General features: G+C 44.3%; 1 protein-coding gene across 1 annotated transcript in view; it reads left to right on the top strand.

Annotated features, from left to right (window-relative positions):
- The first annotated feature begins 273 nt into the window (after positions 1-273).
- The window catches only part of LOC124789367 (GTP-binding protein Di-Ras1), a 394,418-nt gene continuing 371,168 nt past the window's right edge, over positions 274-23,523 (top strand). Inside the window, exon 1 of the mRNA XM_047256694.1 lies at positions 274-316. The gene's annotated coding sequence lies outside the window, so the exon portion shown is untranslated. The remainder of the gene's footprint in view (positions 317-23,523) is intronic.

Below are 23,523 nucleotides of genomic sequence, written 5' to 3'. Positions count from 1 at the left end.
CACACGTAGAGGCAGTGCGCGCACGGTTAAGCATGTGACTCGATCATTGCGCCATCTGTAAAGACTTAACGATTCATGTGTGCGTGCGCACTCAGTTGACAAATTTCTTGTCGGATGAGCTTACTGATGTGCGTGTTGATGTAGAAGGTTTAACTCTTTTAGTGTTCTATTTTAAATCGTTCATCTATTCTACTTTTCAGCTTACCGTCCCTTCGAAGCCGACGCCATTGTAGGCAGCTGCGTCTGACTGCTCTGTCTTTCTGTCGCAGGTGGTGGCGGTAGGGGGGCCTGGCTGTGTAGACACTATCTGTCAAAGGTAAGGGTTCCTCTCGATTTTATATTGGTTCCTATATGTGCATGGCATGCGCGTAAAATGTTTGTCGCTAATATTGAGCAACTGATGTGTTTTCACAGAATACAGCTGTGCACAGGGCTCTGTACACTACATGGTTCCACGAAGACGAGAACATCTTTAACAGTTCAAGATGATAATTTGTTGAAATAAATGATACACAAAGAAACTGAAAATAACGATGATTTAGAATACAAGAGACTCTTTTGCAAAGTTCTAGGGTAAACAGTAAATGACACATCATCCCTCATCCCCACACCCCGTTATAAACGCGTCTATCACTGTATATGTCTCTTCTATAGACATATATACTATTCTACTAGTTGCAGAAAGTACAACATATCTTTATTCACGATTGAGAATTCCGCTATTGTGCAACTATTAATTAACAGCTGTAATAACACAAATTTCTTAGACACCAGTTCAACGTTAAGAATATATTCTGTTCACAAAATGTTTATACAAACAAAATATTTTTATAAGCACTGTAATTCTTCCTACCTTACTGTTTAGTGCGTCGGCACATGTTATTCCTTTCAGGAGAAAGCTGTCCACGTGTTAGCCATGTCTACATATTCCGTGTGCAAAATAAGACAGGAGGTTTCGTCACTTCTACAGGGCAACCCAGGAGGAATGGTTAGTATTTAGGGCTTATGGTAGGAACGATCATTCGAAGCAAAAACGTCTAGTAAAAATAGGATCTAAAATGGATACGTTCAGAGTTATGAGCACTTCTTCATCTTCGATACTACTAAACAAATCTCATCTCTTGCAAGCTCTTTCTTTTCCATATTTTGAGAGAACGTAGTATCGATCAAAACAAGAGAAAAAAGTCCAGTAAACATGGTCTCCAAAATACATAAAAGCTATGAGAACCAGTTCAGTAGGAGAGACGTGCTTATAGCTCTCCGGGTATACATTTTGGAGCCTTCATTCACTGGCTAGGTCGCATAAAAAGGCATAGAGCAGGTGAAGAATAACTTTATTGATCACAAAGTATGCATTACGCGTTTCGGAATTATTTTCGTCTTCAGACTAGTAATCTGTCATCTCATGTTAAGAACACAACCGGTAACGCCTTTGTCCCTGTACTATCGTGAATTCCTTAACGTATTACAAACACATAACTTGCTCTACTAACTACTATCGAATTCATGTCATGTCCGTACATAATTCCCACTGCGTATCCAACAAGTGTAACATCTGACAACTGAACTTTTACCAATGTGTCGGGTGAAGATCCTATTTGTGGTGTCAGAGATACATTTTTCCGTAATTTCTATGCTTTAGGTTACGTTATTTAATTACAATGTAAAATTGTCTATAAACTGTCGTATTTATAGTAGTTACGAAGGAGAAGAATTTTATTGATTATAAGACACATATTTTAAGAAACTATAGCACTAATGACGTATGCCAACACAGCCGTTCGTACACAGAGCGTCGCAGGAGGAATGGTCAATATTCAGGGGTATGGCAGGAAGGCTCAGTTGACGCCAAAACCTTCATATGGACATAGTTACTCCAAATGCTCCCGAGATGGACTAGTCATCATTTTAGAAGAGCGAATGACGTGACGGATTTACTTGCATTTGTTGGAACATTCATTTGTTGAGCAACTTGAGGACGTTCCTTTGCTTACGCTAACTGCAATGTACTTCCATTATGACAGAGCCCCTTTTCACCAGGCGTGTGAGGGGACATCTCACCTGCACGTACCCTAATAGCTGGATTTGGTAGAAATAACTGACCATCATGATCACCCGGCATTACGCCTTAATTTTTTGTAGATATGGTGTTGGATGAAGTCTTAGGCGTACAACGAAAGATGAATACCGGAGATGAGCTGATTGGTCGCATCACGGACGCCGCTGCCCTCATTAGGGAACGTGCAGACGCACTCAGAGAGGCAAAACATCACGTCCTCCCAAGAGTGCACAAATGCATTGAAATTGACGGTGGGATATTCGAACATTTACTGTGGACTCTACAACAGCTGTAATGTGACGCGTAGGATATGTATATGTTAAAAATACAAATTTTTCTATTGTTACTCTGTAAAACTCATCATGTAATGTTTAGTAACTGTTGTGTATGTGTATTTGTGTACGCATGACAATGTACCGAATAATACAGTCTGTAAATAACAATTTACATTAAAACTGTTCTATCTCGGAAACCGTTCGGAATAGGGCATACGAGGTGTGATTAAAAAGTAACGGGAGTTACTTAATTTCGCAGGCTTTATACCACGAGTTTCAATTTCTTTTATCTTGTTGGTACATATGTTTCTGATTTATGTTTACATTTTCAGCTGCTTTGAATATTTAGTTTCTTGTTGACAGTCGAAAAGATTATACGTATTTTTATGTGCTCGGCGAATTTTTACTTTCGAAAGAGGTAGGTCAAAGAACTTGCATTAAATTTTCCTTGAAAAATGGAACAAAGTGGAGCACCGCATTCGAAATGTTGACTGTGGCTTTTGGCCAATCTACTATAAGACAAGAGTTCACGAGAGGTACAAACGTTTCGAAGAGGGTCGAGACAACGTTGAGGACAACTACCATCCTGGACGGCCTAGCACATGAACTGCTGACGACAATGTGGAAGAAGTAAAGAAAATGATTCTGAAAAACCGCCGACTCGCCATCAGAGAGATTGCTGATGATGTTGGTATATCCTTCGGCTCATGCCAAGCAATTTTCTCGGATTTTTCGGCATGAAACGCGTAGTAGCAAAGTTTGTCCCAGAATTGGTAAATTTCGACCAAAAACGTCGTCGCGCAGACATCGTTCAGGAATTTCCGAGTGAAGTCGTCAACGATCCAGAACTTTTTAAGAAGATTATAACATGTGACGAAAGATGGCTATGCGGGTATGACGTTGAAACCAAGGCCCAATCGTCCTAACTGAAATATCCTGAAGAGCCAAGACCAAAAGGGATACGACAAGGTCGAGCGTAAGTGAAGATACTTCTCGCCGTTCTCTTCGCTTACAAAGGGACACTGCATCATGAGTTCCTGCCTTAAGATCGTATGGTCAGTAAGGAATACTATATGTAAGTTATCCGCCGTTTGCCTGAAGCAATCCGAAGAAAACGACCAAAAATGTAGCAAAACCACTCGTGGAAATTGCATCATGATAACGCTCCCTCTCGCACGTAAATGCTTGTTCCTAATTTTTTGCCAAAAAACCGTTATGTTGACTTAGTGACAATATTCACCAGACATGGCCCCATGTAACTTCTTTCTATTCCCGAGGCTGAAGATAATCATGAAATAACGTTCTTTTGCCATGACCGATGATATAAAAACAGAATCGCTGAAGGAGCTGACACCATAACAAAATGTGAGTTCCAGCTGTGCTTCCCAGATTGGAAAAAGCTCTAAAACAAGTTTATTATATGTGAGGGAGATTACTCTGAAGGAGGAGGGGGGGGGGGATGTTCACGTTGATGAATAATTAAAGATTCTTTAAGAAAATCAAAAATTCCCGTTGCTTTTTGAACACACCTCGTACATCTACTTAATGTTTTATACTCCAAATGATCGTTCCTGTCGTACAACTGAATATTGACAATTGCTCCTGGGACACCTTGTATATTCTTCTATACAGCACGATTTCGCACATTGTGTATAATATTACATATCAAAAGCTTTAGTAAATAAAATCTTATATAACAGCAAAAAATCTTTCTCTTTAAACAATGGGTAAAACTTTGTACAAAATGTCTGTACCTGCGCTGCTTGAATTCTTTGACGGCTTATCTATATCTACTCTGGTCACGAAAACACAATGGCCGTGAGAGTGGTGTGCTGGCCACATGCCCCTCCATATCCGCATCCAGCAACGGCAATAGGCTGAGGATGAAAAGGCGGTCGGTCAGTACCGTTGCGCCTTCGAGGACTGTTCGGACGGAGTTTTTTTTATCTGTAGCTACATCTGCCGCTACATAGATACTCCCAAGCGACCGTACAGTGTGGGGTGGAGGGCACCCTGTACCACTACTAGTCATTTCCTTTCCTGTTCCACCCGCAAACAGAGCGAAGAAAAAACGACTTTCTATATGCCTAACGTAAGAGAGTATATGTGTGATTTTCAGTATTTAAATTACAATCTTAGGCTCCATCTATTCAAAAACGTAATTAAAATTGTCTAAGAACTTTTCCTTGCTTAATTCTGTTTGCTCGTTTAAAAGTATGTCTGGCTGCTTCTTCATCTGATCGTAAAACTCTATTTTCTCCAAAATATTCATTCTTTCACCTTTCCTTATGCAAGATCGTAAGAGACGGTTCTATATCCGATACACGGTGTTCACACTATTTAAGCTGGGCTGCAAAGTCAACGTGTTGCTATCGGTTAGTCTTACATGCTCTCTATATCTGGCAAATAATGTTCGCCCCATCCGAACAATGTAACATTTTGCGCACGTCTCCCTATCTACTCTATAAACCCCGGATTCGGAAACTGGCATAACTTCAGTAGCTGTCACTTGATAATCGCAGTCATGAATAATTGTATTTAATAGTACAGCAGAGCGATAAAGTTTTCCTCCCGAAAATATTGTCGGACAGTGGACGCAAGCAAACAGACAAAAATACTTGTTGTGTTAATAGCTATGACCGTATGTTAAAGTCACGAAATTTTTGGACACTTCAACAGAAGTTTCTGGAGCTTCCACGTGTTTATTGCGGTCACCGATGACAAGTTTCAAGTGAAGTATGTTTAAAAATGATTTACTTAATTTCGCGAGACTATTTCCCCCACATGAATGAAGACAGAAATTTGCAATAAACATGAACTTACCCTTAGGACTAGAGTGCTTTTATTTTCGAAAGGAACAACCAGTTTTACAAGGGTGTAGCCTGTGCACGCTTGCACACAAAACTTAGAATCACATATTTCATTTAACTATGTACTTTTCACGGGACGCACCACAAACATCTATTAAATAGTCAAACACGTCCTATACTTCTGTGGACGTGCGTGTAGTTATATCATTCACTGCCGATTTTTTGTGCAGTGTCGCAGTTCATTCAAAGTTGTGAAGTTGTTGAAATGGGCAACACATAGCGACGAATTATTTTTTCACAACTGCCCCCTCCCGCCTCCCCCCCCCCCCCCCAAAAAAAAGAAAAAGCTGTGCGAGAGTCGTACGCAGTAGGAACTGCAATTTCATTCTTTCGACAGCGGCCCACTGTAGTAACTGAATTGCAGCGATTAGAACAGAGAACGCAGATTGTCTTTTGTCACTATTTTTCCGCCATCTGTACTCAACCCATGCTGAGTAATGAAAGAGCTAGTGAACTACCTACACCAAGGGAGACCAATAGAGTCAACGACATGATCTGGCAATTTACAACTGGCACGAAGGTAAACTTCTGATTCCGAAGCGTAAGTTAAAGTTCACCTCAAGTTTCTATCTACTTTCAGGCAGACGATATACTCTTGTGAAATTGGATGACTGTTTTATACATAGAGTTCTGTTTAGGAGGCTCGTCTTATGTTCATCGTTTTGTATGGCGAAAATAGGTATGAAAAGATTGAGTACTCCATCCCACGATAGAATTTTCTCGTTGTAAAGACTACATCGTAGTAATCAACAAGCAGTTTCTTTCAAATTCTAAGCGTCTCTTTCCCTATGAGCTAGTCATTTACATACGCTAGCAGAACACATGACGGACTTGTATAGGGTGAAGTTAAACAAAGTCAGATACAAACAGATACATGTGAGTCGGTTTAACTTTGCAGCACCAATCGTCCCAACACCTGTGAGTTTAAACGCATTTTGAAAACATTCAGCCAAAAATATTGCGGTCCTACGATACAAAAAATGTTCCGATAGAGGTAAATAAGTAAACCAGCAACATAAATTTTAAAACTCTTTGACTGAGAGCAGTACTTGGATAACGCAAGCAACGTCTGAAAATTTACTAGAGCCGTACCTCTCGAACACAGAGATACACAATATGTCAGTCACTACTCCATATTCGACAGCACTGGCAGATTCGTTTCCACATCAGGGAAACACCATGCATAATACATGCTGCTGGCAGCACCAGCGACCAGACTGCACAGGGCTCGCCCTGTCCTCAACAAGAGACAAAAGAGAATTTTGTGTCCCAAATTCACCAGTGCTTTAATGTGCTCCGCATTTTCGTTGTTATTAGTTGTTAAACTGATGATAGTTCTATGAAAATAGGAATTTGTGCTGTGTCATCAGCTGTAATCTACATTTGTGCGTTCTACGTTTATTGACAACAGTATTCAAGCTCAGACAACTGTTACTGAAGTTTAAGAATATATCTGGTCGATTAATGGTGCATTTTTAAGAATTTTCAAAAATTCGCGAGTGTTGTGGAAAATAAATCGTCCAGGAAAACGACGACTATGAATTTCAGTTGTGCAGTAATGATTTCTGATCCTCTAAACACTCTGATAGAAAAGATTATTTTTGTGGTAACTGTTTTTAAAGATTGGGCCGTTCTTTAACCCTTTATCTACTGCAATTGTAAAAAGCATAAAACCACAGTTCAAAATTTTTACTTTAATACTTGATGAACTCTTATTCAATTAGTAGCAAATTATTTTATTTAAGAAATGATACAAAGTCATTAAAATGCATAAAATCAGAGGACAGGCTTATACAGACGAAATACATTAAGGGACTGAGTAGTCCCAAAAGAATCATATAGCTAGGATTATTCCTCCTGGTGATACTAAAAAAAAAATCTTTTACCCTTAACAAACAAAAAATCATTACACTCTGAAAACTTTGAATGATGTGTAGATTCCATCTTTGTAAATAAGAAAATTTCACATCTTCCTCTTGAACTGACAAATATGGGCCAGTTAAGATCCTGTATTCTGAAAATGTACGGCGTTCGGTACTGAACATGCTATCTTTCTTCTTCTTGGAGTTATGAGTGGAGAATTTTGATCCTTTAGGGCCTTCCCAGTTTTTTGGACATTTATTTTCCAAATGTGAGAAGGCAAAGTGTAGTTCCCTGTGTGATTTCAGTCAATGGAAGTGTCCCTTTTACGTCATAGTATGAAATACAGGAATTCACAAGAGTCATTTCCAGCATTGCATAAAACCATCTATATAAATACTTTTTTGAATTTCTGTTTCATAAAGAGACCTCACCATTTCAGCTTTATCTACGCCGCCCGCGTGCTCATCACAATCTCGTACAACTGTGAGTGCCTCCACTTCGGTTTTAGTTCAGCTTTTGGGTTCTGGATACATTGCATCCGACATTTCCATGATAATTTGAAGAAAGTGAATTGCACAATTCTCCATCCATATTCTGTCACGTATTTGCACATATCTGAAGAGATACAGTTGAACATTTCCTACATTGTCTGCCGCTTCCTCATTAGCAACTTAGTTCAGGTTCTGTAATATTTTGTGAATTATTTCCACACACCTGAAGAAATTGGAAAATTTGTGCAAAGTCTTATGGGACCAAACTGCTGAGGTCATCCGTCCCTAAACTTACCCACTGATTAATCTAACTTAAACTAACTTACGCTAATGACAACACACAGACCCATGTCCGAGGGAGGAGTCGAACCTCCTACGGAGGGAGCCGAGTGGACCGTGACAGGGCCCCCCTAGACCGAGCCGCTACCCCGCGCGGCTGCGTTATTAATCCGCAGAGTTCTATGAATCATGTCGTTTACATTGTCGTCATTAAATCAGATGATGTGTCAATATCAAGTGAAAAATGTTCTAGCTGAGTACGAATTTCTTCGACTTTAAGACCTCTTCTGTAATAGGTAGACATAACTTGAAATAAAACAAAATCTTTTCACTAATGTTTTAGAAGTCATGCATCAGTTCTATTGTTTTTTATAGGATGAAATATCTTATTGTCCTCATCAAGGATATATTTTTATTTACAAAGAGACCGTGAAAGCAGAAAAAGCTGTAGACACAAAGCAAAGTAACCAAAAGTCAATGTAACCTCAACGTGTGAAGCCACTGCCCTGGACCTGACTGGACTGCTGAGTCCCAATCATATTTTTCGTATGACTGAATTGATTTTTTTAATGTAAACTGACATTAGTGTGTACAAAGTAACTACACAGAATTTATCTCTCACGTTACTTCACATATGACCCTTGCTTTTATTTGCATACCCTAGAGCGTTGTTTCGCACACCAAGAAGTCGTATGCAGTACATTTGTTCACTTTTCAGGCTGATATATAGAGTTTGGCATGGAGTACAGGCTGCAGTGACATCCAGCGTAGAAAACACAAACTGTATTGAATGGGATTTTTCAGTCCCTACAGGTATAAGGGGCTTCTGAGTTACATAATTCCGCACATAATCTGCCGGGACTCCTAAATCCCGCCAGTAAATAAAGGGTCGATTTCTTCCTATAGGATAACTAACCCGACCGACATACATCCAGTACCTCGTCTCCTGCTTTTCAAACTTCACAGAAGCTCTCCTTCGTACCTTGCAGAACTAGCACTTCTGGAAGAAAGGATACTGTGGAGACATGGCTTAGCCACAGCCTAGGGGATGTTTCCAGAATGAGATTTTCACTATGCAGCGGAGTGTGCGCTGATATGAAACTTCCTGGCAGATTAAAACTGTGTGCCGGACCGAAGCTCAAACTCGGGACCTTTGCCTTTCGCGGGCAAGTTCTCTACCATCTTAGCTATCCAAGCACGACTTACGCCCCGTCCTGGAGAGCTTATGTGAAGTCTGAAAGATAGGAGACGAGGTACTGGCAGAAGTAAAGCTGTGAGGACGGGACATGAGTCGTGCTTGGGTGGTTCAGATGGTAGAGCACTTGCCTATGAAAGGCAAAGGTCCCGAGTTCGAGTCTCGGTCCGGCACACAGTTTTAATCTGCCAGGAAGTTTCACATCAGCGCACACTCCTCTGCAGAGTGAAAATCTCGTTCTGGGAACATACATCCAGTCTTGTATCAGTACTGTGACTGAGAGAGCAGTGTTACCCTTTTGCTCTGGGCGTTGTTTATCGTGCACTCAACACGAAAATGTTCTCATAGTGTCATTATCTTGTGGAGTAGGGCAGATGATGAATCGTTGTAACAACCATACTGGACGGAAATGGATAAATCCACTGATGTATCCCCTTTGACAAAGAGGAGCCTGTTACGACATAAAGGTGGAAGTCGAAGCTCAGCTGGTTTGTAAAGCAGGAGACGCGACGATCTGAGGTAGATATGACGACAGAGTACAATGATGATGAAAGCGCAAGTGTTTCAGCGCACATTGTTCAACATGGGGCTCCTTAGTAGACGGCCCATACGTGTTCCCATGATATGACATCGTCAGTTGCAACAGAAGTGGACATAGGATTATCAAGACTGGATCGTGGATCGCCTGATCGGATGAACCACGCTTCTTTATATAGGAATGAGGACAATGAAAATTCGAGCACGATCGGGACTCAGACACAGATTTCCTGCTTTGCGTGGGCAGTCCACTTAACAGCTTTGGTCACAACCTACACTCATTCGTTACGTGTATTCTCGTCCAAGAAGGACATACACTACTGGACATTAAAACTGCTAAACCACGAAGATGAGGTGCCACAGACGGGAAATTTAACCGACAGGAAGAAGATGCTGTGACATGCAAATGATTAGCTTTTCAGAGCATTCACACAAGGTTGGCGCCTACAACGTGCTGACATGAGGAAAGTTTCCAACCGATTTCTCATACACAAACAGCAGTTGACCGGCGTTGCATGGTGAAACGTTGTTGTGGTGCCTCGTGTAAGGAGGAGAAATGCGTACCATCACGTTTCCGACTTTGATAAAGGTCGGATTGTAGCCCATCGCGATTGCCGTTTACCGTATCGCGACCTTGCTGCTCGCGTTGGTCGAGATCCAATGACTGTTAGCAAAATATGGAATCGGTGGCTTCAGGAGGGTCATACGGAACGCCGTGCTGGATCGCAACGGCTTCGTATCACTAGCAGTCGAGATGACAGGCATCTTATCCGCATGGCTGTAACGGATCGTGCAGCCACGTCTCGATCCCTGATTCAACAGATGGCGCCGTTTGCAAGACAACAACCATCTGCACTAACAGTTCGACGACGTCTGCAGCAGCATGGACTATCAACTCGGAGACCATGGCTGCGGTTACCCTTGACGCTGTATCACAGACAGGAGCGCTTGCTATGGTGTACTCAACGACGAACCTGGGTGCACGAATGGCAAAACGTCATTTTTTCGGATGAATCCAGGTTCTGTTTACAGCATCATGATGGTCGCCTCCGTGTTTGGCGACATCGCGGTGAACGCCCATTGGAAGCGCGTATTCGTCATCGCCATACTGGCGTATCATCCGGCGTGGTGGTATGGGGTGCCATTGGTTACACCTCTCGGTCACCTCTTGTTCACATTGACGGCTCTTTGAACAGTTGACGTTACATTTCAGATGTGTTACGACCCGTGGCTCTACCCTTCATTCGATCCCTGCGAATCCCTACATTTCAGCAGGATAATGCACGACCGCATGTTGCAGGTCCTGTACGGGCCTTTCTGGATACAGAAAATGTTCGACTGCTGCCCTGGCCAGCACATTCTCCAGATCTCCCACCAATTGAAAACGTCTGGTCAATGGTGGCAGAGCAACTGGCTCGTCACAATACGCCAGTCACTACTTTTCATGAAGTGTGGTATCGTGTTGAAGCTGCGTGGGCAGCTGTACCTGTACACGCCATCCAAGCTCTGTTTGACTCAAAGCCCAGGCGGATCAAGGCCGTTATTACGGCCAAAGGTGGTTGCTCTGGGTACTGATTCCTCAGGATCTATGCACCCAAATTGCGCGAAAATGTAATCACATGTCAGTTCTAGTATAATATATTTCTTCAATGAATACCCGTTTATCATCTGCATTTCTTCTTGGTGTAGCATTTTTAATGGCCAGTAATGTATTTATTGAGACTCGAGGGCCTGGTGTTGGCAAATAAATAGAAAATAGCAGTGCATGAACTATTAATAAGTCTTATGACATATGGACGAAGGCATATGAAAGCTTGGGTGCGACCCCGATTCGTGCTGGGATGACCGACGCGGTTACGGGGACTCCAGGTTCGAGTCCCGGTCCAGTGCCAATTTTCACTGTCGTCGTTCCTATATGCAGCCGAAGGTGGTTCATATTCGCAACAGCGAATACATTTCCTGTATTTCCTGACGCGTGTATTCACTACGGTTCTTTTTCAATCCGACGTGCATCGAACTCCTTAATAAGAAAGTCACTGCTATTTTATATTCGTACATGAACATTATTCCGCATCCGTTTAAGCTTCATATTTTTCTCGACGGCGAGGACATCTTCCAGGAAGATAACCTTCCGTGTCACAAGGCCAGAAACGTGCTACAGTGCTTTGATCAGCATGATACTGAACTCAGATTGATGTCTTGACTACCAAATCTGACCTATCTGAAAACAGTGGAACACGTCTGGGATGCTATCTCTCGCCAGCTGCGCGCCCACTAATCACCGACCCTTAATTTACGGGAATCGTGTCACCTGTGTGTAGACATCTGATTCCACATACCTTCGGAAAGGTACTGGCACCTGCCGAACACATGCCACTCAGAATGGCTGCTGCACTGCTTTCTACAGGTGCACCAACCAGTTATTAAGCTGGTGCTTAAATTATTTTGGCTCAACGGTGTATGTGTTAAACGACAGGATGTTAAAATAAGACTGATACTTCCCTCTCTCCTACCTCTTTCGTAATGTACACATCAGTGCTCTATACCAGTAATCAGTGTGATGGACGAATGTAAATTTAATTGCGAAGTCTCTGCGGTTCTACGCGCTTCAGTCTGGAACCGCGCAACCGCTACGGTCGCAGGTTCGAATCCTGCCTCGAGCATGGATGTGTGTGATGCCCTTAGGTTAGTTAGGCTTAAGTAGTTCTAAGTTCTAGGGGACTGATGACCTCAGATGTTAAGTCCCATAGTGCTCAGAGCCAATTGAACAATTTGAAGTCTCTGCTGTCATTGGTGAATTACGTAATGAAAACAGTAGAGAGACTGAAACTCCTCGGAGAAAAACAAGAGGCATCAGCTTAACATTCCTCGCTTCATCTCCGTAACTACCGCACGCTACATCGCCATGCACGTGCTTAATGCAGTCCCCCCCCCCCCCCCCCCTCATCTCTCTCCATTATTAAATTAACTATACTTGGATGCCTCAGGATGTGTCCTGTCAATCTCTGCTATCTTTTGATCAAGTTGGGCCATAAAGATATTTCTCCAGAATTCAATCCCTCGCTACTTCTTCCTGGTCTACCTGCCTAATCTTCAACACTTTTTGTAGCACCGCAAACCTCCTTTCAGAAAGGACTTCCTAAACCTTAAATTTGTATTAGATATTCAAATATTTCGATTTTTCAGAAATGCTTTTTCTGCAATTGCATTTCTACATTTCGTATCCTCTTTGCATGACACTGTCAATCATTTAGCTGCCAAAATAGCAAATCGCCTGCTACTTTTAATGTTATATTTACTGTTGGTATCCTCAGAATCGTCCGATTTAATTTTACTACACTCCTTTAGCATTCTTCTACTTTCCTTGATGTTCGCCATATAACTTCTGTTCAAGACAATATCCATTATGTTCCAGTGATCTTCCAAATCATTTGCTACCCCTGACATTGTCATTGGCAAGTATTAATGTTTATACACTCCTGGAAATGGAAAAAAGAACACATTGACACCGGTGTGTCAGACCCACCATACTTGCTCCGGACACTGCGAGAGGGCTGTACAAGCAATGATCACACGCACGGCACAGCGGACACACCAGGAACCGCGGTATTGGCCGTCGAATGGCGCTAGCTGCGCAGCATTTGTGCACCGCCGCCGTCAGTGTCAGCCAGTTTGCCGTGGCATACGGAGCTCCATCGCAGTCTGTAACACTGGTAGCATGCCGCGACAGCGTGGACGTGAACCGTATGTGCAGTTGACGGACTTTGAGCGAGGGCGTATAGTGGGCATGCGGGAGTCCGGGTGGACGTACCGCCGAATTGCTCAACACGTGGGGCGTGAGGTCTCCACAGTACATCGATGTTGTCGCCAGTGGTCGGCGGAAGGTGCACGTGCCCGTCGACCTGGGACCGGACCGCAGCGACCCACGGATGCACGCCAAGACCGTAGGATCCTACGCAGTGCCGTAGGGGACCGCACCGCCACTTCCCAGCAAATTAGGGACACTGTTGCTCCTGGGGTATCGGCGAGGACCATTCGCAACCGTCTCCATGAAGCTGGGCTACGGTCCCGCACACCGTTAGGCCGTCTTCCGCTCACGCCCCAACATCGTGCAGCCCGCCTCCAGTGGTGTCGCGACAGGCGTGAATCGAGGGACGAATGGAGACGTGTCGTCTTCAGCGATGAGAGTCGCTTCTGCCTTGGTGCCAATGATGGTCGTATGCGTGTTTGGCGCCGTGCAGGTGAGCGCCACAATCAGGACTGCATACGACCGAGGCACACAGGGCCAACACCCGGCATCATGGTGTGGGGAGCGATCTCCTACACTGGCCGTACACCACTGGTGATCGTCGAGGGGCCACTGAATGGTGCACGGTACATCCAAACCGTCATCGAACCCATCGTTCTACCATTCCTAGACCGGCAAGGGAACTTGTTGTTCCAACAGGACAATGCAAGTCCGCATGTATCCCATGCCACCCAACGTGCTCTAGAAGGTGTAAGTGAACTACCCTGGCCAGCAAGATCTCCGGATCTGTCCCCCATTGAGCATGTTTGGGACTGGATGAAGCGTCGTCTCACGCGGTCTGCACGTCCAGCACGAACGCTGGTCCAACTGAGGCGCCAGGTGGAAATGGCATGGCAAGCCGTTCCACAGGACTACATCCAGCATCTCTACGATCGTCTCCATGGGAGAATAGCAGCCTGCATTGCTGCGAAAGGTGGATATACACTGTACTAGTGCCGACATTGTGCATGCTCTGTTGCCTGTGTCTATGTGCCTGTGGTTCTGTCAGTGTGATCATGTGATGTATCTGACCCCAGGAATGTGTCAATAAAGTTTCCCCTTCCTGGGACAATGAATTCACGGTGTTCTTATTTCAATTTCCAGGAGTGTATTTCTTCTCACTGGACTTTAATTCCTTTTCCATATATCTCCTTGGTTTCCCTTACTACTTTCTCTGAATACAAATTGAATAACATGGGGGACAGGCTGCAATCCTGTCTTACAGCCTTCGTAGTTACTACTTCCCTTTCAGGTTCTGCTACATTTATAACAGCTTACGAACTAGATTCGCAGATTGCGAACACGCTTTGACGTCAGCTGTACATTTTATTAATGACAAATCAAAATTTATGCCGGGCGGGACTTGAACCCGGATTTCCCGCTTGTCGCGAGAAATCACCTTAAGCACTTCGGCTATCCGTGTACACCTTCCGGAGTGAACCAATTTATGTATTATATACTGACTATCTTATAATATTATTTGTAAATTATTTATTGTCCATATCCCACATGTTCACGCTTTGTGATTTCCTCGCAGACAGGAGCAATTTTTTATTATCGTCATTTTAGCCCGCCGAAGGTTATACGAGTACATAAATTATTTGCACAATGTTGTGTTTTGTACAATGTCTGTATATTACATAACAATGTGCTTCAGATACTATGTCTGTATTTTATGCAGTGTCTGTACATTAAGTAACAATATCCTTCAGACACAATATCTATGTTTTATGCAGTGTCTGTATATTACATTCCAGTGTATGCATTTATGTCTGAAGGACATTGGTATGTAATATACACACTCTGTATAAAATAGAGACATTGTGTAAATCCTTTATTGTAATTTAGAACTACGACTATACATGTCTTTTGATAACTGAATGTCCAAGAACTTGGACATAAGTCGTCATATGAACAGCATCCTGCGATTTGTTAGGCAGCGGACGTTAGGGGACCCATACCTAAGAGTACGCGTAAAGGAATAAGCTTAAATATGTGTGCAGCTATCAACAGGAAAACAAAATCTTATGGGTTTATATTTATTAATACAAAATCTATATGTTCAGAAAACTACAGCAACACAGAGGTAATACTTTCATCGGACTTTTCAAAAATACAAAAAACGGGAAATGCGTACTTTTTCGCTCACCTGCACTAAAGAGTATGCAAAACATACCCTTAGAGTACTCTTCGCGCCACTACCTCCCACACTCAATGCACTGGATTCAGTCCTCTGGAAACATCAAAATCTATGTTTTCTACACACAGCTTTCAGTCTTTTCCTTAAAGCAGACTCTTTCGTACCACGAGCAGCGGCAACCTTTGTTTGCTTTCTCCATTTTCAATTCGTTGTCTGGCCTCACTGAACAGCTCCCCTGTTTAAATTAGCTTCCTGTTCGATTTTCTCACTTAATTTCAAGTCATTCAGAAACAAAACCTATCCTTCGGACTCCACAACGCACTCAAGAGGCACCCCAAATAGAGACAGAGCGAGGTGGTGCAGTAGTTAGCACACTGGACTCGCATTCGGGAAGACGATGGTCCAAACAAGCGTCCCGCCATCCTACTTAAGGTTTTCTGTGATTTTCCTAAATCCCTTCGGGCAAATGCCTATACTTCCCTTATCCGATGGGACCGATCACTCGCTGTTCGGTCCCCTCTTCCAAATCAGGCAACCAACCACAAAGAGAACACGAGTGCGTTATGTAGCGCTCTTTCGTACAGAAACAATGATTGCAAGCGAAGTCAATAGATGGCAGCACACGTTACATTTGCAAAACGTGTGGATGCAATATGGTAGATGGCAAGCCAGCTTTTCAAAATGGAATCAAAAATTAAAGGCTATTGATCGTGTATTCTGTATATAACAGAGTACCTGAACTACACCAACAAAGCTGAAAATGATTCTTGCCTGTTTCACATCCGAAAAACAGAATTTCTTCGCACAACTTCTGCGAGGCGTTTCTGATACCACTCTGAACGCAACTACGTCAGTGGCGAGCCGATCAGTTTAATCGTCTGTCAGGAACACATGCGGCGCTCTCTTTGGGACTGCGCACTGTTTGGTACATGTACCCTAATGTACAGCCAATAGTTATTGTATTTGACTGGTGTTACTGTTTTATGAATGACGTGTATGTCAAAGTTGTTTCATATGTATTATTCTGTTATAAGGATACGAACATAGGACTCTGCGATTTTCGTTATAGTTTCGCTATTTTCACAAATTGTTAATGATAAGTAAATGTCAATGTAAATTATGTAATTGGAATTTTGTTACTGTACATTTGATTAATACAAATGTTGAATAATTTATATATATATATATATATATATATATATAGAGAGAGAGAGAGAGAGAGAGAGAGAGAGAGATTATTATTAATTTTGACATTGGAGCAGAATATTTCCATTTGCCCGCATCTCGTGGTCGTGCGGTAGCGTTCTCGCTTCCCACGCCCGGGTTCCCGGGTTCGATTCCCGGCGGGGTCAGGGATTTTCTCTGCCTCGTGATGGCTGGGTGTTGTGTGATGTCCTTAGGTTAGTTAGGTTTAAGTAGTTCTAAGTTCTAGGGGACTGATGACCATAGATGTTAAGCCCCATAGTGCTCAGAGCCATTATTTCCATTTGCTGTTTGTCATATAAAATTAGTGACATGCTACATAAAGATGTGCATGAATTGTTTTGATTTGAGATGCGACGCGCAGTTGACCGTAGGCGAGCGCACAAATACTGAAGGAGACATAAGCGATATTTGCTGTTTTTTATGGAACTATCTTCATTACTAGTCTTTAGTCTGGCTCAACTGCATTTTGTGAACGTATCTACATTGGCGAATTGGTCTGACACTCCATGTGACTATGTATTCTGTGTGTCTTACCTATGAGTAATGTGATTGTCACCTAACCAAGCATTTTAGTGTAGTTATGTTATATTTCAGTAAACAACAAATGAAATTTTAAGAGCTATATTTTTATTTTATCTAATTTTTATGTTTCTTATAATGTTTTGTATTTCAACTTTAAAAGGCTTGTTTGAAAATAAACCGGCATAATAAAACGCAACAGTGACTGAATAACAATAAAGAATTTATGTTATCAAATGGTGCAAATGGCTCTGAGCACTATGGGACTTAACTTCTGAGGTCATCAGTCCCCTAGAACTTAGAACTACTTAAACCTAACTAACCTAAGGACGTCACACACATCCATGCCCGAGGCAGGATTCGAACCTGCGACCGTAGCGGTCGCGCGGTTCCAGACTGTTGCGCCTAGAACTGCTCGGCCACCCCGGCTGGCAATTTATGTTATCCAAGTTGCCGGCCCTGTGATGACTACATGCTGGAAATACGTGAATTGTGTAAATAATTGATTGGCAACGGCAATTTGCCATCTGTATAAACTGTAGTTTCTGACTTACTGTATTTTTCCTAGATGACTTCAGACCTCCAAAGAGTGTATTTCAATCATCTTCGTTATAATCATTTTCTAAATCCGCGAATGTTACAAATTTGGGTATACCTAACTTTAATCTGTCTTCTAAAATAAATTGTGAGGATAGGAGTGCTTTGTTTGTTTCTACATTTCTTCGAAACCTAAACTGGGCTGTCTTCAGGTCACTGCTTTGTTTGTTTCCACACTTCTTTGAAATCCAGACTGGGCTGTCTTCAGGTCGATTACTACCAAGTTGTTAGATTAGAGTGACAAAATATTTTCCATCACGTTCCACAGTGATGTAATGATCTCGATCACTGAGGTACATCAGTAGTGTGACAGTGAAGAACAGAAACTAGTGTGGTAACATACGTGTAACACTCTGTCTTCGTTTAGCAACGAAAGGGGAAATTAAACAGCTATCAAGTAGCAACGTCTAATTGATTATTAAATGCTTGCTGACATACAGGTAGGCGGTAGACAAGCATTTAAACAAAAGCTTCGCACCACGCATTGCCCTTGTACAACGGCAGCGGGAGGCAGTTGGACGCAATTACAGCGAGGCGTGGACGTGGATGTTGGGTGGACGGCCGCAGTATATTGCCCCGGCCAACGGAAGTCAACTCGTCCGTCTCTCGCAGACTGCAACTTGCAGTTTATAACGAAGCTGCATACCGTGGGTCGGCAGCGCAAATTAGACCGACAAACCACTGTTAAAGGGGCGCCCATTTACGACCGTCTTTGCAAGCGTTCACAGCCGCGGATTTATTTTGACTGATACTGGACGACGTTGTATTTTGTAGGAGCCACCAAAGTTGTTTCGTTATACTCCGGTGTAGCTCCGGAGGCTGAACAATAATCTGAATAAATCTTCGTATATAAGTGTTGTGGATTGGCAAGACAGCCAACCCACTATGAGAGGAAGCCGAAAGGCACGCGTTTTATCTCACGCAGGCTGGCGTGAGGTCTGGAACAGGTCAAGGAAATGAGACTAACAAAAACGTACGTAGCTGCTGGAATACTTAACTTTAATCCATAATTGGTGAACATCGCTCTTGACGGTACATGTTTTGCAGCATCAATAGTAACTGGTAATGGCACCTTGCTAGGTCGTAGCAAATGACGTAGCTGAAGGCTATGCTAACTATCGTCTCGGCAAATGAGAGCGTATTTTGTCAGTGAACCATCGCTAGCAAAGTCGGCTGTACAACTGGGGCGAGTGTTAGGAAGTCTCTCTAGACCTGCCGTGTGGCGGCGCTCGGTCTGCAATCACTGATAGTGGCGACACGCGGGTCCAACGTATACTAATGGACCGCGGCCGATTTAAAGGCTACCACCTAGCAAGTGTGGTGTCTGGCGGTGACATCACATTCCTCCCCCCCAAATCGGCGTACGGTTGTGTTATAAGGCTTCCGCCCGCCGTGGGGAGGACCCCATGTTGACGTACGCGACGAGGTGGGGAGCCTAACAATAGGCGAGGCTGTGCCACCCGCACCCTGCCATTCGGTCCGAGGGGAGCTAGGAAACGCCTGAAAACCTGCTCCAGGGTGCACGCCAACATGCGGTGTATGCGCCCGCAGAGAGACAGGATGGGCCGCAGGGTCGACCTCCATCGGGCCGGGGCACCCGACGGGCGAAGACGTCATATGGTCCGGAGCGGGCAAGAGTTCCACGTCGGAGGACAACTGGTCACGGGAAGCGATCGGCGGCGCGTGACCCAGGGAGGCGCCCGGCGGTTGCAGCGACGCGTCGACTGCGGGGTCGCCGGCGGGAGAACAGGCGGCGGCGGCACGTCGCCATGGGGCAAAATGGAAGGCAGCGTCGGTAACACCTGGGGCTGGGGCGAGCCAGTAGATGGGTCCCCAGGGCGCTGACCGGACGGCACCGTCGCTGAAAGCAGACGGCGAGCGGCAGATCCCAAGCGACGACAGAGGCGCAGCTGGTTGAGATGCCGGCGCACCTCACCAGAGGCCCCCAAAACCAGATACATAGCGCGACCGAGGCAGCGAAGAATGCGCCCTTCGAGCCAACGCCGTGAACCTTGGTAGTGACGATAGTAGACAACGTCGCCGGAAGCAAAAGCAGGCGTCTGCCGCTGCACAGGAACCTGATGCGGCGGATGTAGCAAAGACATCAAGGTTCGATGAGGACGACTGCGGAGCAACTCAGCCGGCAAGCGACCATCTCGGGGCTGAGAGCGATACGAGGACAAAAAGAGCAATAACGCGTCCTCCCGAGAATGCGACTCTTTCAACAGCTGTGACTTGAAAGTCCTGACCAAACGTTCAGCGGCCCCGTTTGACTGTGGCGAAAACGGCGCGGACGTCAGATGGTGAATACCATTGGCCTTGCAGAATGACTGAAATTCAGCGGACATGAATTGTGGGCCCTTGTCGGAAACAATAGTCTGTGGAAGACCTTCAATGCAAAAGATAGCAGAGAACGCTTGGATGGTGGCAGATGATGTCGTGGAAGACATCCGGACAACAAAAGGAAAATTACTGAGTGAATCTACCACAACCAACCATCGAGCATTCCAGAATGGACCAGCAAAATCGATGTGTAAGCGTTGCCAAGGGGAAGTGGCTTTTGGCCATGCAAAGAATTTGCGCGGTGGTGCTGATTGTTGTTCGGCACACGCCATGCAAGAAGAGCACATATGCGTAATCGCAGCATCGATGCTGTCGAGCAAGTTGTTTCGTTCTCACTATACCCCAATGTCCTTGGTGGAGAAGCCGTAAGACAGAGGACTGTAATGAACGTGGGACCACGACCCGGGACTGATCATTATCAGAACCAACAGCAAAACACGTCGTACAAAAAGTCTCTCCTTGTGAGCAAAAAATCGGCGAACCAACGGATCCTCGATTCATGACTTTGACAAGGGCCATTGCGTAGCAACAAAACGCAGAACGGTAGCAAGGACAGGGTCGGCAGCTGTGGCTGTGGCTGTAGCTACACGACGAAAATCAATCGGAAACGATTCGACCACGTCATCGGTTTCCGAATCAATGAACATGCAAGCAAGTTCGGAGGAATCGAATGCTCTATCCTCAGCAACAGGCAAACGGGACAACGCATCGGCGTTTCCGTGCTTAGCAGTGGACCGATACAAGATATCGTAGCGGTACTGCGAGAGGAAAATAGACCAGCGAATGAATTTCTGCGCTGTACGTGGAGGTACAGGCTTGGTCGGATGAAAACGCGATGTCAAAGGTTTGTGGTCTGTGATGATGGTAAAGTGACGACCATACAAGAAATCATGAAACTTTGTAACACCAAATACGAGAGCCAATGCTTTTTTCTCGATCTGTGAATAATGTCTTTGCGCAGACGAGAGCAATTTGGACGCAAAGGCAATAGGGCGATCTTGCGAACCGTCTTTGTGCGCAATCACAGCAACGATCCCGAAATCTGATGCATCCACCATCAACAAAAGGGCTTCCGGGGATCGAATGGCGTAAGGCAAGTATTGGAAAGCAACGCCGATTTCAACTGGCGAAAGGCGCGTTCGCATTCCGTCGTCCAGACGAATGGAACACCTTTACGGCGTAAGCTATGAAGTGGAGCTGAAATGGAAGAGGCATGGGGAACATATTCGTTATAGTAATTTATTTTTCCCAGCACACTCTGTAGCTGCTTCAAATTCTGCGGCGAAGGCAAGTCTTGTATGGCACGGAGGTGCTCTGGACTGGGATGTATGCCTTGGGCATTGAGTACGTGTCCCAGGTAGGGTAAGTCACGAGCAAAAAACACACATTTGTCCTTCCGCAAGCGAAGACCATTTTGTCTCAAGACCTGAAATAATGTTCTGAGATTGGCTAAATGTTCTTCTTCCGTCTTTCCGGAGATCACAATATCGTCCAGATAGTTTGCTGCAGTAGGGACCGACGCACAAACAGTTTGTAGATATTGCTGAAACAATGCAGGGGCGGATGCACACCCGAATGGCAGTCGGTTGAATCGATACAAACCAAGATGCGTGTTAACCACCAAAACGTGCTGGGAGTCATCGTCCACCGGTATTTGCAAGTATGCATCTGCTAGGTCCAACTTCGAAAAATATTTACCCGGGCATAGTTTGTCAAAAAGATCTTCCGGGCGGGGTAAAGGAAAAGTTGTAGTCACTAGTTGTGGATTCACTGTTGCCTTGAAGTCCACACAAAGTCTCAATTTTCCGGAAGGTTTTTGCAAAATTACTAAGGGTGATGCCCAGAGAGAAGCCTGCACACGTTCAATTACACCTTGTGATTCCAAATCGTGTAATGTTTTTGCGACCTCATCACGCAATGCGTGTGGAACATTGCGCGCTCTGGAAAATTTCGGTTGCGCGTTTACTTTCAGTTCCAAACGTGCTTTATAGTTCTTAGCGCAACCAAGGCCCGGTGCAAAAATGTCTGCAAATTCGTCACATAGACGAGAAACACTGTCTGAAGGCACAGTCTAGTTCACTGATAGGACCTGATTGACTATAGACAAGTTAAACAACTGAAATAAATCGAAACCAAACAAGTTCACTGCAGAAGAAGAACGAAGGACGTACAATGACACAAGTTTTGTTTGTCCCTTGTATGTTGCAAGAAGGCTGCACTGTCCTAACACAGGGAGCCCGTGACCTGAATATGTAGTTAGCTTAACATTTGCGGCATGCAATGGAGGTGTGCCCAGCTGTTTGTACGTGTCTTGATTGATCAGTGAAACTGCAGCTCTGGTATCGAGCTGGAATGGTATCACTTTGCTGTTAATGTCCAAGTCTACAAAAAGTTTATTGTCCTGCTAACGACAAGAGCGACTGTCTCGTGCAACGTGAACTGACACTGGTACAAAATCACTTGTGACATGACGAGATTTCCGTCGATGTCGACGCACACTATTTGTGGGACGAACACAGTCACTGTTAGAGAGAGTGGCACTGGGCGGAGTGGCATGAACTATATGATTTTCCATGGGCGAAGTGTCGTGAGCCTATCCTTGGTTCGATTCCGATTCCAACACGAAGCAAAGGGCCTGGAATGGTTGTGAGCTTCCGAGCAGAGCTTTTTCTGGCAAACACTTTGAACATGTCCTTTTTTATTACAGAAGAAGCAAATAGCTTGGCGTGACGGGCAATTCTCACGTGAATGTCTAGTAGCACACCGCGGGCATGATTTTAGCACTGCATTTGCTTGCCTGCACGGCACACGTGGCTGAGAGCCTGGTGGCAGCTGTGCGGACGGGGGCGAGAGCTGTTTACTGTTCCGTGCAGCGTGCTCGGCGGGCAGGTTAATGTGACGTATGGCTGGTGAAGTTTCAAATGATTCCTGAGCAAAGTCAAGTGTGTCCTGTCGATCCAATATGTCCATCACTTGTTGAAGGGAGGGATTGACTAGCTTCAAAATCTGTTCCCATATACGAACATCAGAAACGATCTGTGCAACTGCATCACGTACCATAGTATCTGAATAAGGGAGTCCACATTGACACTCAAAAGCACAATCCCTAGTAAGGCCTTGCAAGGTTAGAACCCACTCCCGATTAGTCTGACCTGCCATACGTTTTGTACGACAGAAGGTATACCTTTTCGCAACTACATTGACTGATTCTTTGAAATATGCATCTAATGCAGACAAAATTTCGTCGTAGGACAGAGTTGCTACGTCGCATCGGGGAAATAATTTGACTTTCACACGGTACGTTTGCACCCCAATGGATGCTAACAAAAAAGGCTGCCGCTCGTTACCTTGAATTCTGTAGG

The sequence above is a fragment of the Schistocerca piceifrons genome, chromosome 3 (genome assembly GCF_021461385.2).
Source record: "Schistocerca piceifrons isolate TAMUIC-IGC-003096 chromosome 3, iqSchPice1.1, whole genome shotgun sequence".
NCBI classification, from domain to species: Eukaryota; Metazoa; Arthropoda; class Insecta; order Orthoptera; family Acrididae; genus Schistocerca; species Schistocerca piceifrons.
This window is presented reverse-complemented; position numbering and strand designations above follow the sequence as displayed.